Here is a 15665-nt window from a genome sequence, read left to right as displayed (position 1 = left end):
GTTAGGCTTAGGGTTTGGCTTAGGTTTGCGTTAGGTTTAGGGTTAGGTTTAGGTTTAGGGTAAGAGTTAGTTTAGGTTTGCGTTAAGGTTTGGGTTAGGGTTAGGGTTAGGTTTAGGGTTAGGGTTAGGGTTAGGCTTATAGTTAGGTTTGCGTTAGGGTTAGGGTAAGGGTCGGATTAGGGTTAGGGATAGGTTTGCGTTAGGGTTAGGGTTAGGGTTAAGTTTAGGTTTAGGTTAAGGGTTAGGGTTAGGTTTTCAATAGGGTTAGGGTTAGCGTTAGGTTTGCGTTAGGGTTAGGGTTAGTGTTAGGTTTAGGGTTAGGTTTGCTTTAGAGGTAGGGTTAGGGTTAGGTTTAGGGTTAGGGTTAGGGTTAGGGTTAGGTTTGCGTTAGGCTTAGGGTTAGGGTTAGGGTTAGGTTTAGGGCTAGGGTTAGGGTTAGGGTTAGCGTTAGGTTAGGGTTAGGGTTAGGGTTAGGGTTAGGGTTAGGGTTAGGGTTAGGTTTGCGTTAGGGTTAGGGTTAGGGTTAGGGTTAGGTTTATGTTTGCGTTAAGGTGAGGTTTAGGGTTATGGTTAGGGTTAGGGTTAGGTTTCGAATTAGGTTTACGTTAGGGTTAGGGTTAGGCTTAGGGTTAGGTTTAGGGTCAGGGTTAGGGTTAGGGTTAGGCTTAGGTTTGCGTTAGGCTTAGGGTTAGGGTTAGGGTTAGGGATAGGTGTAGGTTTGCTTTAGGGTTAGGATTAGAGTTAGAGTTAGTGTTAATGTTAGGTTTAGGGGTAGGGTTAGGTCTAGGTTTGCGTTAGGGTTAGTTTTAGGGTTAGGTTTGCGTTAGGGTTAGGGTTAGGGTTACGTTTGTGTTAGGGTTAGTGATAGTGTTAGAGTTAGGGTTAGGGTTTAGGTTTAGGGTTAGGGTGAGGGTTAGGGTTAGCGTTAGGGTTTCATGGTTAGGGTTAGGGTTAGTGTTAGGGTTAGTGTTAGCGTTAGGGTTAGGTTTGTGTTAGGGTTATGATTAGGGTTATTGTTAGGTTTAGGGTTAGGTTTAAGTTTAGGGTTAGATTTGCGTTAGCGTTAGGTTTAGGGTTAGGCTTAGGGTTAGGGTTACGTTTGCGTTAGGGTTATGGTAAGGGTTAGGTTTAGGGTTAGGGTTAGGATTAGTGTTAGTGTTAGGTTTGCGTTAGGGTTACGGTAAGGGTTATGGTTAGGGTTAGGTGTTAGGGTTTGTTTAGGGATAGTGTTAGTGTTAGCGTTAGGGTTTCATGATTATGGTCAGGGTTAGGGTTAGGGTTAGCTTTAGGGTTAGGGTTTAGGGTTTGTGTTTGGGTTATGTTTAGGGTTAGGGTTAGGTTTATGGTTAGGTTTAGGTTTGCGTTAGTTTAGGGTTTGTGTTAGGGTTATGTTTGCGTTAGGGTTAGGATTAGGGTTAATGATAGGTTTAGGGGTAGTTTTAAGGTTAGGTTTGCGTAAGGGTTAGGGATTTGGTTAGGTATATGGATAGGGTTAGGTTTGCGATAGGGATAGGGTTCGGGTTAGCGTTAGGGTTACGTTTGCATGAGGTTTAGTTTTAAGTTTAGAGTTAGGGTTAGGGTTAGGATTAGGGTTAGGTTTAGTGTTAGATTTAGGGTTAGGTTTAGGGTTAGGTTTGCGTTAGGGTTAGGTTAGGGTTAGGGTTAGGGTTTGGGTTAGGATTAGAGTTAGGTTTGCATTAGGGTTAGGGTTAGGTTTAGGGTTAGAGTTAGGTTTAGGGTTATGGTTCGGGTTAATATTTGGTTTAGCGTTAGAGTTAAGTTTAGGGTTAGATTTGCGGTAGGGTTAGGGTTAGGCATAGGGTTACGTTTGCGTTAGGGTTATGGTAAGGGTAAGGTTTAGGGTTAGGGTTAGGGTTAGTGTTAGGGTTATGGTTAGTGTTAGAGTTAGGGTTAGGGTTAGGTTTGAGATATGGTTAGGGTTATCGTTCGGGTTAGGGTTAGGGTTAGGTTTGAGATATGGTTAGGGTTATGGTTCGGGTTAGGGTTAGGGTTAGGTTTGCGTTAGGGTTAGGGTTAGGGTTAGGGTTAGGGTTAGGTTTAGGGTTAGGGTTAGGTTTGCGTTAGGGTTTGGGTTAGGGTTATGGTTAGGGTTAGGGTTTAGGTTTTTGGTTAGGGATAGTGTTAGGGTTAGCGTTAAGGTTTTATGATTAGTGTTATGGTTAGGGTTAGGGTAAGCTTTAGGTTACGGTTTGGGATTTGGGTTTGGGTTAGGGTTTGGGTTAGGGTTAGGTTTAGGGTTAGGTTTAGGTTTGCGTTAGTGTTAGGGTTAGGGTTAGGGTTAGGTTTACTGTTACAGTTAGGTTTGCGTTAGGGTTAGGTTTAAGGTTAGGTTTTGAGTTAGGGTTAGGGTTAGGGTTAGGGTTATGTTTGCGTTAGGGTTAGGGTTAGGGTTAGTGATAGGGTTAGGGTTAGGTTTATGGTTAGGTTTGCGTTAGGGTTAGGGTTTTGTTTAGGACTATGGTTAGGGTTAGGTTTGCGATAGGGTTACGATTAGGGTTAGGGTTCCGTTAGGGTTATGGTTAGGGTTAGTTTCAGGTAGTGTTAGGGTTAGGGTTAGGGTTAGGGGTTAGGGTTTTGGTTAGGGTTAGTGTTAGGGTTAGCTTAGGGTTTTATGATTAGGGTTAGGGTTAGGGTTAGGGTTAGCTTTAGGGTTAGGGTTTAGGGTTTGGGTTTGGGTTAGGGTTAGGGTTATGATTAGGTTTGAGGTTAGGTTTAGGATTGCGTTAGTGTTAGGGTTAGGGTTCGGGTTAGGGTTAGGGTTAGTGTGAGGGTTAGGGTTCGGGTAAGGGTTAGGGCTAGGTTTGCGTTAGGGTTACGGTTAGGGTTAGGGTTATGGTTAGGGTTACGTTTAGGGTTCAGGGTTAGGGTTAGGGTTAGGGTTAGGTAAGGTTTGCGTTAGGGTTAGGGTTACGGTTAGGGTTAGGTTTAGGGTTCGTTTGCGTTAAGGTTAGGTTTAGGGTTATAGTTAGGGTTAGGGTTAGGGTAAGGGTTAGGTTTGTGTTAGGGATAGGGTTAGGATTAGGGTTAGGTTTAGGGTTAGGTTTAGGTTTGCGTTAGTGTTAGGGTTATGGTTAGGGTAAGGGTTACGGTTAGGGTTTAGGGTTTGAGTTAGGTGAGGGTTAGGGTTAGGGTTAGGATTAGGGTTAGGGTTAGGTTTGCGTTAGGCTTAGGGTTAGGGTTAGTGTTAGGGTTAGGTTTGCGTTAAGGTTAGGTTTTAGTTTATGGTTATGGTTAGGGTTAGGGTTAGGGTTAGGTTTGCGTAAGGGTTAGGGTTAAGGTTAGGGTTCGGTTTAGGGTTAGGGTTAGGGTTAGGTTTGCGTTAGGGATAGGGTTCGGGTTAGCGTTAGGGTTCCGTTTGCGTCAAGGTTAGTGTTAGGTTAAGACTTAGGGTTAGGGTTTAGGTTTAGGGTTAGGGTTAGTGCTAGGGTTAGAGTTAGGTTTTCATGGTTAGGGATAGTGTTAGGGTAAGAGTTAGCTTTAGGGTTAGGGTTTAAGGATAGGGTTAGGGTTAGGATTAGGTTTAAGTTAGAGTTAGGTTAGGGTTAGTTTGAGGGTTAGGGTTATCGTTAGGGTTACGTTTGCGTTAGCGTTAGGTTTAGGGTTAGGGTTAGGGTTAGGGTTAGGGTTAGGTTTGCGTTAAGGTTAGTGTTAGGGTTAGGGTTAGGGTTAGGTTTGCGTTAGGGTTATGGTTATGGATAGGGTTAGTGTTAGGGTTAGAGTTAAGGTTTGGGTTAGATTTGCGTTAGGGTTAAGTTTAGGGTTAGGGTTAAGGTTTGGTTTGCGTTAGGGTTATGGAAAGGGTAAGGTTTATGGTTAGGGTTAGGATTAGGTTTATGGTTATGGTTAGGGGTTAGGGTTTTGGTTAGGGTTAGTTGTAGGGTTAGCGTTAGGTTTTATGATTAGGTTTAGGGTTAGGATAAGGGTTAGGTTTAGGGTTAGGGTTTAGGGTTTGGGTTAGGGTTAGAGTTAGAGATAGGGTTAGGTTTAGGGTTAAGGTTAGTTTTGCGTTAGTTTTAGGGTTTGGGTTAATGTTTGGGTTAGGGTCAGGGTTAGGTTTGCGTTAGGGTTAGGTTTGGGGTTAGGTTTAGAGCTAGGGTTTGGGTTAGGGTTAGGGTTATGTTTGCGATAGGGTTAGGATTATGGTTAGGTTTGCATTAGGTTTAGGGTTAGGGTTAGGTTCGGGTTAGGGTTAGGGTTAGGGTTAGGGTTAGATTTAAGGTTATGGTTAGATTTGCGTTAGGGTTAGGGTTAAGGTTAAGGTTAGGTTTGCGTTAGGGTTATGGTAAGGGTTAGGTTTATGGTAGGGTTAGTGTTAGGGTTTGGGTTAGGTTTAGGGTTAGGTTTGCGTTACGGTTAGGGTTAGTGCTAGGGTTAGGGTTACCGTTAGGGTTAGGTTTGCGTTAGGGTTACGGTTAGGGTTAGGGTTAGGTTTAGGGTTAAAGTTAAGGTTAGGGTTAAATTTGCGTTAGGGTTATGTTAGGTTTAGGGGTAGGTTTGTGTTAGGGTTATGTTAAGGGTTAGGTTTAGGTTTAGGGTTAGAGTTAGCGTTAGGGTTAGGGTTAGTTTTACGTTAGGGTTAGGTTTAGGGTTAGGTTTAGAGTTAGGATTAGGGTTAGGGATAGGGATAGGGTTAGGGTTAGATTTAGGGTTAGGGTTAGGGTTAGGGATTGGTTTCCCTTAGGGTTAGGTTTAGGGTTAGGATTAGGGTAAGGGTTAGGCTAAGGGTTAGGGTTAGTTTTGGTTTGGGTTAGGGTTAGGGTTAAGGTTAGGGTTATAGTTAGGTTTGCCTCAATGTTAGGTTTAGGGTTATGGTTATGGTTAGGGTTAATGTTAGGTTTGCGTTAGGGTTAGGGTTAGGGTTAGGGTTAGGGTTAGGCTGGCGTTATGGTTAGGGTTAGTGTTCGGGTTAGGGTTAGGTTTAGGTTTGCGTTACGGTTAGGGTTAGGGTTAGGTTTAGGATTAGGGTTAGGGTTAGGGTTAGGTTTAGGGTTATTCTGGCGTTAGGGTTAGGGTTAGTGTTCGGGTTAGGGTTAGGTTTAGGTTTGCGTTAGGGTTAGGGTTAGGGTTAGAGTTAGGGTTAGGATTAGTGTTAGTGTTAGGGTTAGGTTTAAGGGTTTGGGTTTTGTTTAGGGTTAGTTTTAGGGTTAGCGTTAGGGTTTCATGGTTAGGGTTAGGGTTAGGGTTAACGTTAGGGTTAGGTTTGCGTTAGGGTTATGGTTAGGGTTAGTGTTAGGTTTAGGGTTAAAGTTAAGTTTAGGGTTAGATTTGCGTTAGCGTTAGGGTTATGGTAGGGTTAGGGTTACGTTTGCGTTAGGGTTATGGTAAGGGTTAGGTTTAGTGTTATGGTTAGGGTTAGGGTTAGCGTTAGGTTTGCATTAGTTTTAGCGTTAGAGTTATGGTTAAGGTTAGGGGTTAGGGTTTTGCTTAGGGTTAATGTTAGAGTTAGCGTTAGGGTTTTATGATTAGGGTTAGGGTTAGTGTTAGGGTTAGCTTTAGGGTTAGGGTTTAGGGTTTGGGTTATGGTTAAGGTTTGGGTTAGGATTAGGGTTAGGGTTAATGTTAGGGTTAGGCTAAGGGTTAGGGTTAGTTTTGGTTTGGGTTAGGGTTAGGGTTAAGGTTAGGGTTATAGTTAGGTTTGCCTCAATGTTAGGTTTAGGGTTATGGTTATGGTTAGGGTTAATGTTAGGTTTGCGTTAGGGTTAGGGTTAGGGTTAGGGTTAGGGTTAGGCTGGCGTTAGGGTTAGGGTTAGTGTTCGGGTTAGGGTTAGGTTTAGATTTGCGTTACGGTTAGGGTTAGGGTTAGGTTTAGGATTAGGGTTAGGGTTAGGGTTAGGTTTAGGGTTAGGCTGGCGTTAGGGTTAGGGTTAGTGTTCGGGTTAGGGTTAGGTTTAGGTTTGCGGTTAGGGTTCGTGTTAGGGTTAGGGTTAGGTTTGCGTTAGGGTTAGGGTTAGGGTTAGAGTTACGGTTAGGGTTAGGGTTAGTGATAGGGTTAGGGGTTAGGGTTTGTTTAGGGTTAATTTTAGGGTTAGCTTTATGGTTTTTTTATTAGGGTTATGGTTAGGGTTAGGGTTTCATGGTTATGGTTAGGGTTAGGGTTAGGGTTTGGGTTAGCTTTAGGGTTAGGTTTGCATTATGGTTATGGTTAGGGTTAGTGTTAGGTTTAAGGTTAGCGTTAAGTTTAGGGTTAGATTTGCATTAGCGTTCGGGTTACGGTAAGGGTTAGGCTTACGGTTGCCTTAGGGTTATGGTAAGGTTTAGGTTAAGGGTTAGGGTTAGGGTTAGGGTTAGGGTTAGGTTTGCGTTAGGGTTATTGTTCCGGTTATGGTTAGGGTTAGGAGTTAGGGTTTTGGTACGTTTATTGGTAGGGTTAGCGTTAGAGTTTTATGACTAGTGTTTGGGTTAGTGTTAGGGTTAGCTTTAGGGTTTGGGTTTAGGGTTTAAGTTAGGGTTAGGGTTAGGGTTAGGGTTAGGGTTAGGTTTAGGTTTGCGTTTGCGTTAGTGTTAGGGTTAGGGTTAGGTTTGCGTTAGGGTTAGGTTTAGGTTTAGGTTTACAGTTATGGTTAGGGTTAGGGTTAGGGTTAGGTTTGCGTTAGGGTTAGGGTTAGGGTTAGGGATATGGTTAGGTTTAGGTTTGCGTTAGGGCTAGGGTTAGGGTTAGGGTTAGTGTTTAGGTTTAAGTTTAGGGTTAGGGTTAGGGTTAATTTTAGGGTTAGGGTTAGCGTTAGGGTTAGGGTTACGGTTAGGTTTGTGTTAGGGTCAGGATCAGGTTTATGTTTAGGTTGGGGTTAGGGTTAGGGTTATGTTTAGGGTTAGGGTTAGGGTTAGCTTTTTTTGTTAGGGTTAGGGATTGGGTTAGGGTTAGGGTTAGGGTTAGGTTTGCGTTAGGGTTAGGATTAGGGTTAAGGTTAGGGTTAGGGTTAGGGTTAGAGTTAGTGTTAGTTTTAGGGTTTGTGTAAGGTTTGCGTAACGGTTAGGGTTAGGGTTAGGTTTAGGGTTAAGGTTAGGGTTAGGGTTAGGTTTGCGTTAAGGTTAGGGTTAGGGTTATGGATATGGTTAGGATTGGGTTACGTTTGCGTTAGGGTTAGGTTTCGAGTTAGGTTTATGGTTAGGGTTAGGGTTAGGGTTAGGTTTGCGTTAGGGTTATGGTAAGGGTTAGGTTTAGGGTTAGGGTGAGGGTTAGGGTTAGGGTTAAGGTTAGGTTTGCGTTAGGGTTAGGGTTAGGGCTAGGGTTAGGGTTAGGGTTAGGTTTAGGTTTGCGTTAGGGTTATGGTTAGGGTTAGGGTTAGGGTTAAAATTAAGGTTAGGTTTAGATTTGGGTTAGAGTTATGGTTAGGGTTAGAGTTAGGTTTGCGTTAATGTTAGGGTTAGGGTTAGGGTTAGGGTTAGGGTTAGAGTTAGGTTTGCGTTAGGGTTAAGTTGGGCTATGGTTAGGTTTAGGGGTTAGTGTTTTGGTTAGAGTTAGTTTTAGGGTTAGCGTTAGGGTTTTATGATTAGTGTTAGGGATAATGTTAGGGTTATCATTAGGGTTAGGGTTTAGTGGTTTTGGATAGGGTTAAGGTTAGGGTTAGGTTTGCCTTAGGGTTAGAGTTATGGTTAGGTTTAGAGTTAAGATTAGGGTTAGGGTTAAGGTTGGGTTAGGGTTGGGATAGGTTTCCGGCAGGTTTAGGTTTAGGGTTAGGTTTAAGGTAAGGGTTAGGCTTAGGGTTTGGCTTAGGTTTGCGTTAGGTTTAGGGTTAGGTTTAGGTTTAGGGTAAGAGTTAGTTTAGGTTTGCGTTAAGGTTTGGGTTAGGGTTAGGGTTAGGTTTAGGGTTAGGGTTAGGGTTAGGCTTATAGTTAGGTTTGCGTTAGGGTTAGGGTAAGGGTCGGATTAGGGTTAGGGATAGGTTTGCGTTAGGGTTAGGGTTAGGGTTAAGTTTAGGTTTAGGTTAAGGGTTAGGGTTAGGTTTTCAATAGGGTTAGGGTTAGCGTTAGGTTTGCGTTAGGGTTAGGGTTAGTGTTAGGTTTAGGGTTAGGTTTGCTTTAGAGGTAGGGTTAGGGTTAGGTTTAGGGTTAGGGTTAGGGTTAGGGTTAGGTTTGCGTTAGGCTTAGGGTTAGGGTTAGGGTTAGGTTTAGGGCTAGGGTTAGGGTTAGGGTTAGCGTTAGGTTTGCGTTAGGGTTAGGGTTAGTGTTATGGTTATGGATTGGTTTGCTTTAGGGTTAGTGTTAGGGATAGGTTTAGGGTTAGGGTTAGGGTTAGGATTAGGTTTGCGTTAGGGTTAGGGTTAGGGTTAGGGTTAGGTTTATGTTTGCGTTAAGGTGAGGTTTAGGGTTATGGTTAGGGTTAGGGTTAGGTTTCGAATTAGGTTTACGTTAGGGTTAGGGTTAGGCTTAGGGTTAGGTTTAGGGTCAGGGTTAGGGTTAGGGTTAGGCTTAGGTTTGCGTTAGGCTTAGGGTTAGGGTTAGGGTTAGGGATAGGTGTAGGTTTGCTTTAGGGTTAGGATTAGAGTTAGAGTTAGTGTTAATGTTAGGTTTAGGGGTAGGGTTTGGGCTAGGTTTGCGTTAGGGTTAGTTTTAGGGTTAGGTTTGCGTTAGGGTTAGGGTTAGGGTTACGTTTGTGTTAGGGTTAGTGATAGTGTTAGAGTTAGGGTTAGGGTTTAGCTTTAGGGTTAGGGTGAGGGTTAGGGTTAGCGTTAGGGTTTCATGGTTAGGGTTAGGGTTAGTGTTAGGGTTAGTGTTAGCGTTAGGGTTAGGTTTGTGTTAGGGTTATGATTAGGGTTATTGTTAGGTTTAGGGTTAGGTTTAAGTTTAGGGTTAGATTTGCGTTAGCGTTAGGTTTAGGGTTAGGCTTAGGGTTAGGGTTACGTTTGCGTTAGGGTTATGGTAAGGGTTAGGTTTAGGGTTAGGGTTAGGATTAGTGTTAGTGTTAGGTTTGCGTTAGGGTTACGGTAAGGGTTATGGTTAGGGTTAGGTGTTAGGGTTTGTTTAGGGATAGTGTTAGTGTTAGCGTTAGGGTTTCATGATTATGGTCAGGGTTAGGGTTAGGGTTAGCTTTAGGGTTAGGGTTTAGGGTTTGTGTTTGGGTTATGTTTAGGGTTAGGGTTAGGTTTATGGTTAGGTTTAGGTTTGCGTTACTTTAGGGTTTGTGTTAGGGTTATGTTTGCGTTAGGGTTAGGATTAGGGTTAATGATAGGTTTAGGGGTAGTTTTAAGGTTAGGTTTGCGTAAGGGTTAGGGATTTGGTTAGGTATATGGATAGGGTTAGGTTTGCGATAGGGATAGGGTTCGGGTTAGCGTTAGGGTTACGTTTGCATGAGGTTTAGTTTTAAGTTTAGAGTTAGGGTTAGGGTTAGGATTAGGGTTAGGTTTAGTGTTAGATTTAGGGTTAGGTTTAGGGTTAGGTTTGCGTTAGGGTTAGGTTAGGGTTAGGGTTAGGGTTTGGGTTAGGATTAGAGTTAGGTTTGCATTAGGGTTAGGGTTAGGTTTAGGGTTAGAGTTAGGTTTAGGGTTATGGTTCGGGTTAATATTTGGTTTAGCGTTAGAGTTAAGTTTAGGGTTAGATTTGCGGTAGGGTTAGGGTTAGGCATAGGGTTACGTTTGCGTTAGGGTTATGGTAAGGGTAAGGTTTAGGGTTAGGGTTAGGGTTAGTGTTAGGGTTATGGTTAGTGTTAGAGTTAGGGTTAGGGTTAGGTTTGAGATATGGTTAGGGTTATCGTTCGGGTTAGGGTTAGGGTTAGGTTTGAGATATGGTTAGGGTTATGGTTCGGGTTAGGGTTAGGGTTAGGTTTGCGTTAGGGTTAGGGTTAGGGTTAGGGTTAGGGTTAGGTTTAGGGTTAGGGTTAGGTTTGCGTTAGGGTTTGGGTTAGGGTTATGGTTAGGGTTAGGGTTTAGGTTTTTGGTTAGGGATAGTGTTAGGGTTAGCGTTAAGGTTTTATGATTAGTGTTATGGTTAGGGTTAGGGTAAGCTTTAGGTTACGGTTTGGGATTTGGGTTTGGGTTAGGGTTTGGGTTAGGGTTAGGTTTAGGGTTAGGTTTAGGTTTGCGTTAGTGTTAGGGTTAGGGTTAGGGTTAGGTTTACTGTTACAGTTAGGTTTGCGTTAGGGTTAGGTTTAAGGTTAGGTTTTGAGTTAGGGTTAGGGTTAGGGTTAGGGTTATGTTTGCGTTAGGGTTAGGGTTAGGGTTAGTGATAGGGTTAGGGTTAGGTTTATGGTTAGGTTTGCGTTAGGGTTAGGGTTTTGTTTAGGACTATGGTTAGGGTTAGGTTTGCGATAGGGTTACGATTAGGGTTAGGGTTCCGTTAGGGTTATGGTTAGGGTTAGTTTCAGGTAGTGTTAGGGTTAGGGTTAGGGTTAGGGGTTAGGGTTTTGGTTAGGGTTAGTGTTAGGGTTAGCTTAGGGTTTTATGATTAGGGTTAGGGTTAGGGTTAGGGTTAGCTTTAGGGTTAGGGTTTAGGGTTTGGGTTTGGGTTAGGGTTAGGGTTATGATTAGGTTTGAGGTTAGGTTTAGGATTGCGTTAGTGTTAGGGTTAGGGTTCGGGTTAGGGTTAGGGTTAGTGTGAGGGTTAGGGTTCGGGTAAGGGTTAGGGCTAGGTTTGCGTTAGGGTTACGGTTAGGGTTAGGGTTATGGTTAGGGTTACGTTTAGGGTTCAGGGTTAGGGTTAGGGTTAGGGTTAGGTAAGGTTTGCGTTAGGGTTAGGGTTACGGTTAGGGTTAGGTTTAGGGTTCGTTTGCGTTAAGGTTAGGTTTAGGGTTATAGTTAGGGTTAGGGTTAGGGTAAGGGTTAGGTTTGTGTTAGGGATAGGGTTAGGATTAGGGTTAGGTTTAGGGTTAGGTTTAGGTTTGCGTTAGTGTTAGGGTTATGGTTAGGGTAAGGGTTACGGTTAGGGTTTAGGGTTTGAGTTAGGTGAGGGTTAGGGTTAGGGTTAGGATTAGGGTTAGGGTTAGGTTTGCGTTAGGCTTAGGGTTAGGGTTAGTGTTAGGGTTAGGTTTGCGTTAAGGTTAGGTTTTAGTTTATGGTTATGGTTAGGGTTAGGGTTAGGGTTAGGTTTGCGTAAGGGTTAGGGTTAAGGTTAGGGTTCGGTTTAGGGTTAGGGTTAGGGTTAGGTTTGCGTTAGGGATAGGGTTCGGGTTAGCGTTAGGGTTCCGTTTGCGTCAAGGTTAGTGTTAGGTTAAGACTTAGGGTTAGGGTTTAGGTTTAGGGTTAGGGTTAGTGCTAGGGTTAGAGTTAGGTTTTCATGGTTAGGGATAGTGTTAGGGTAAGAGTTAGCTTTAGGGTTAGGGTTTAAGGATAGGGTTAGGGTTAGGATTAGGTTTAAGTTAGAGTTAGGTTAGGGTTAGTTTGAGGGTTAGGGTTATCGTTAGGGTTACGTTTGCGTTAGCGTTAGGTTTAGGGTTAGGGTTAGGGTTAGGGTTAGGGTTAGGTTTGCGTTAAGGTTAGTGTTAGGGTTAGGGTTAGGGTTAGGTTTGCGTTAGGGTTATGGTTATGGATAGGGTTAGTGTTAGGGTTAGAGTTAAGGTTTGGGTTAGATTTGCGTTAGGGTTAAGTTTAGGGTTAGGGTTAAGGTTTGGTTTGCGTTAGGGTTATGGAAAGGGTAAGGTTTATGGTTAGGGTTAGGATTAGGTTTATGGTTATGGTTAGGGGTTAGGGTTTTGGTTAGGGTTAGTTGTAGGGTTAGCGTTAGGTTTTATGATTAGGTTTAGGGTTAGGATAAGGGTTAGGTTTAGGGTTAGGGTTTAGGGTTTGGGTTAGGGTTAGAGTTAGAGATAGGGTTAGGTTTAGGGTTAAGGTTAGTTTTGCGTTAGTTTTAGGGTTTGGGTTAATGTTTGGGTTAGGGTCAGGGTTAGGTTTGCGTTAGGGTTAGGTTTGGGGTTAGGTTTAGAGCTAGGGTTTGGGTTAGGGTTAGGGTTATGTTTGCGATAGGGTTAGGATTATGGTTAGGTTTGCATTAGGTTTAGGGTTAGGGTTAGGTTCGGGTTAGGGTTAGGGTTAGGGTTAGGGTTAGATTTAAGGTTATGGTTAGATTTGCGTTAGGGTTAGGGTTAAGGTTAAGGTTAGGTTTGCGTTAGGGTTATGGTAAGGGTTAGGTTTATGGTAGGGTTAGTGTTAGGGTTTGGGTTAGGTTTAGGGTTAGGTTTGCGTTACGGTTAGGGTTAGTGCTAGGGTTAGGGTTACCGTTAGGGTTAGGTTTGCGTTAGGGTTACGGTTAGGGTTAGGGTTAGGTTTAGGGTTAAAGTTAAGGTTAGGGTTAAATTTGCGTTAGGGTTATGTTAGGTTTAGGGGTAGGTTTGTGTTAGGGTTATGTTAAGGGTTAGGTTTAGGTTTAGGGTTAGAGTTAGCGTTAGGGTTAGGGTTAGTTTTACGTTAGGGTTAGGTTTAGGGTTAGGTTTAGAGTTAGGATTAGGGTTAGGGATAGGGATAGGGTTAGGGTTAGATTTAGGGTTAGGGTTAGGGTTAGGGATTGGTTTCCCTTAGGGTTAGGTTTAGGGTTAGGATTAGGGTAAGGGTTAGGCTAAGGGTTAGGGTTAGTTTTGGTTTGGGTTAGGGTTAGGGTTAAGGTTAGGGTTATAGTTAGGTTTGCCTCAATGTTAGGTTTAGGGTTATGGTTATGGTTAGGGTTAATGTTAGGTTTGCGTTAGGGTTAGGGTTAGGGTTAGGGTTAGGGTTAGGCTGGCGTTAGGGTTAGGGTTAGTGTTCGGGTTAGGGTTAGGTTTAGGTTTGCGTTACGGTTAGGGTTAGGGTTAGGTTTAGGATTAGGGTTAGGGTTAGGGTTAGGTTTAGGGTTATTCTGGCGTTAGGGTTAGGGTTAGTGTTCGGGTTAGGGTTAGGTTTAGGTTTGCGTTAGGGTTAGGGTTAGGGTTAGAGTTAGGGTTAGGATTAGTGTTAGTGTTAGGGTTAGGTTTAAGGGTTTGGGTTTTGTTTAGGGTTAGTTTTAGGGTTAGCGTTAGGGTTTCATGGTTAGGGTTAGGGTTAGGGTTAACGTTAGGGTTAGGTTTGCGTTAGGGTTATGGTTAGGGTTAGTGTTAGGTTTAGGGTTAAAGTTAAGTTTAGGGTTAGATTTGCGTTAGCGTTAGGGTTATGGTAGGGTTAGGGTTACGTTTGCGTTAGGGTTATGGTAAGGGTTAGGTTTAGTGTTATGGTTAGGGTTAGGGTTAGCGTTAGGTTTGCATTAGTTTTAGCGTTAGAGTTATGGTTAAGGTTAGGGGTTAGGGTTTTGCTTAGGGTTAATGTTAGAGTTAGCGTTAGGGTTTTATGATTAGGGTTAGGGTTAGTGTTAGGGTTAGCTTTAGGGTTAGGGTTTAGGGTTTGGGTTATGGTTAAGGTTTGGGTTAGGATTAGGGTTAGGGTTAATGTTAGGTTTAGGCTAAGGGTTAGGGTTAGTTTTGGTTTGGGTTAGGGTTAGGGTTAAGGTTAGGGTTATAGTTAGGTTTGCCTCAATGTTAGGTTTAGGGTTATGGTTATGGTTAGGGTTAATGTTAGGTTTGCGTTAGGGTTAGGGTTAGGGTTAGGGTTAGGGTTAGGCTGGCGTTAGGGTTAGGGTTAGTGTTCGGGTTAGGGTTAGGTTTAGATTTGCGTTACGGTTAGGGTTAGGGTTAGGTTTAGGATTAGGGTTAGGGTTAGGGTTAGGTTTAGGGTTAGGCTGGCGTTAGGGTTAGGGTTAGTGTTCGGGTTAGGGTTAGGTTTAGGTTTGCGGTTAGGGTTCGTGTTAGGGTTAGGGTTAGGTTTGCGTTAGGGTTAGGGTTAGGGTTAGAGTTACGGTTAGGGTTAGGGTTAGTGATAGGGTTAGGGGTTAGGGTTTGTTTAGGGTTAATTTTAGGGTTAGCTTTATGGTTTTTTTATTAGGGTTATGGTTAGGGTTAGGGTTTCATGGTTATGGTTAGGGTTAGGGTTAGGGTTTGGGTTAGCTTTAGGGTTAGGTTTGCGTTATGGTTATGGTTAGGGTTAGTGTTAGGTTTAAGGTTAGCGTTAAGTTTAGGGTTAGATTTGCATTAGCGTTCGGGTTACGGTAAGGGTTAGGCTTACGGTTGCCTTAGGGTTATGGTAAGGTTTAGGTTAAGGGTTAGGGTTAGGGTTAGGGTTAGGGTTAGGTTTGCGTTAGGGTTATTGTTCCGGTTATGGTTAGGGTTAGGAGTTAGGGTTTTGGTACGTTTATTGGTAGGGTTAGCGTTAGAGTTTTATGACTAGTGTTTGGGTTAGTGTTAGGGTTAGCTTTAGGGTTTGGGTTTAGGGTTTAAGTTAGGGTTAGGGTTAGGGTTAGGGTTAGGGTTAGGTTTAGGTTTGCGTTTGCGTTAGTGTTAGGGTTAGGGTTAGGTTTGCGTTAGGGTTAGGTTTAGGTTTAGGTTTACAGTTATGGTTAGGGTTAGGGTTAGGGTTAGGTTTGCGTTAGGGTTAGGGTTAGGGTTAGGGATATGGTTAGGTTTAGGTTTGCGTTAGGGCTAGGGTTAGGGTTAGGGTTAGTGTTTAGGTTTAAGTTTAGGGTTAGGGTTAGGGTTAATTTTAGGGTTAGGGTTAGCGTTAGGGTTAGGGTTACGGTTAGGTTTGTGTGAGGGTCAGGATCAGGTTTATGTTTAGGTTGGGGTTAGGGTTAGGGTTATGTTTAGGGTTAGGGTTAGGGTTAGCTTTTTTTGTTAGGGTTAGGGATTGGGTTAGGGTTAGGGTTAGGGTTAGGTTTGCGTTAGGGTTAGGATTAGGGTTAAGGTTAGGGTTAGGGTTAGGGTTAGAGTTAGTGTTAGTTTTAGGGTTTGTGTAAGGTTTGCGTAACGGTTAGGGTTAGGGTTAGGTTTAGGGTTAAGGTTAGGGTTAGGGTTAGGTTTGCGTTAAGGTTAGGGTTAGGGTTATGGATATGGTTAGGATTGGGTTACGTTTGCGTTAGGGTTAGGTTTCGAGTTAGGTTTATGGTTAGGGTTAGGGTTAGGGTTAGGTTTGCGTTAGGGTTATGGTAAGGGTTAGGTTTAGGGTTAGGGTGAGGGTTAGGGTTAGGGTTAAGGTTAGGTTTGCGTTAGGGTTAGGGTTAGGGCTAGGGTTAGGGTTAGGGTTAGGTTTAGGTTTGCGTTAGGGTTATGGTTAGGGTTAGGGTTAGGGTTAAAATTAAGGTTAGGTTTAGATTTGGGTTAGAGTTATGGTTAGGGTTAGAGTTATGTTTGCGTTAATGTTAGGGTTAGGGTTAGGGTTAGGGTTAGGGTTAGAGTTAGGTTTGCGTTAGGGTTAAGTTGGGCTATGGTTAGGTTTAGGGGTTAGTGTTTTGGTTAGAGTTAGTTTTAGGGTTAGCGTTAGGGTTTTATGATTAGTGTTAGGGATAATGTTAGGGTTATCATTAGGGTTAGGGTTTAGTGGTTTTGGATAGGGTTAAGGTTAGGGTTAGGTTTGCCTTAGGGTTAGTTTTATGGTTAGGTTTAGAGTTAAGATTAGGGTTAGGGTTAAGGTTGGGTTAGGGTTGGGATAGGTTTCCGGCAGGTTTAGGTTTAGGGTTAGGTTTAAGGTAAGGGTTAGGCTTAGGGTTTGGCTTAGGTTTGCGTTAGGTTTAGGGTTAGGTTTAGGTTTAGGGTAAGAGTTAGTTTAGGTTTGCGTTAAGGTTTGGGTTAGGGTTAGGGTTAGGTTTAGGGTTAGGGTTAGGGTTAGGCTTATAGTTAGGTTTGCGTTAGGGTTAGGGTAAGGGTCGGATTAGGGTTAGGG

The sequence above is a fragment of the Rhinolophus sinicus genome, chromosome 14, assembly GCF_057876585.1.
Source record: "Rhinolophus sinicus isolate RSI-liver-muscle chromosome 14, RSI-T2T, whole genome shotgun sequence".
Lineage (NCBI taxonomy): Eukaryota > Metazoa > Chordata > Mammalia > Chiroptera > Rhinolophidae > Rhinolophus > Rhinolophus sinicus.
This window is presented reverse-complemented; position numbering follows the sequence as displayed.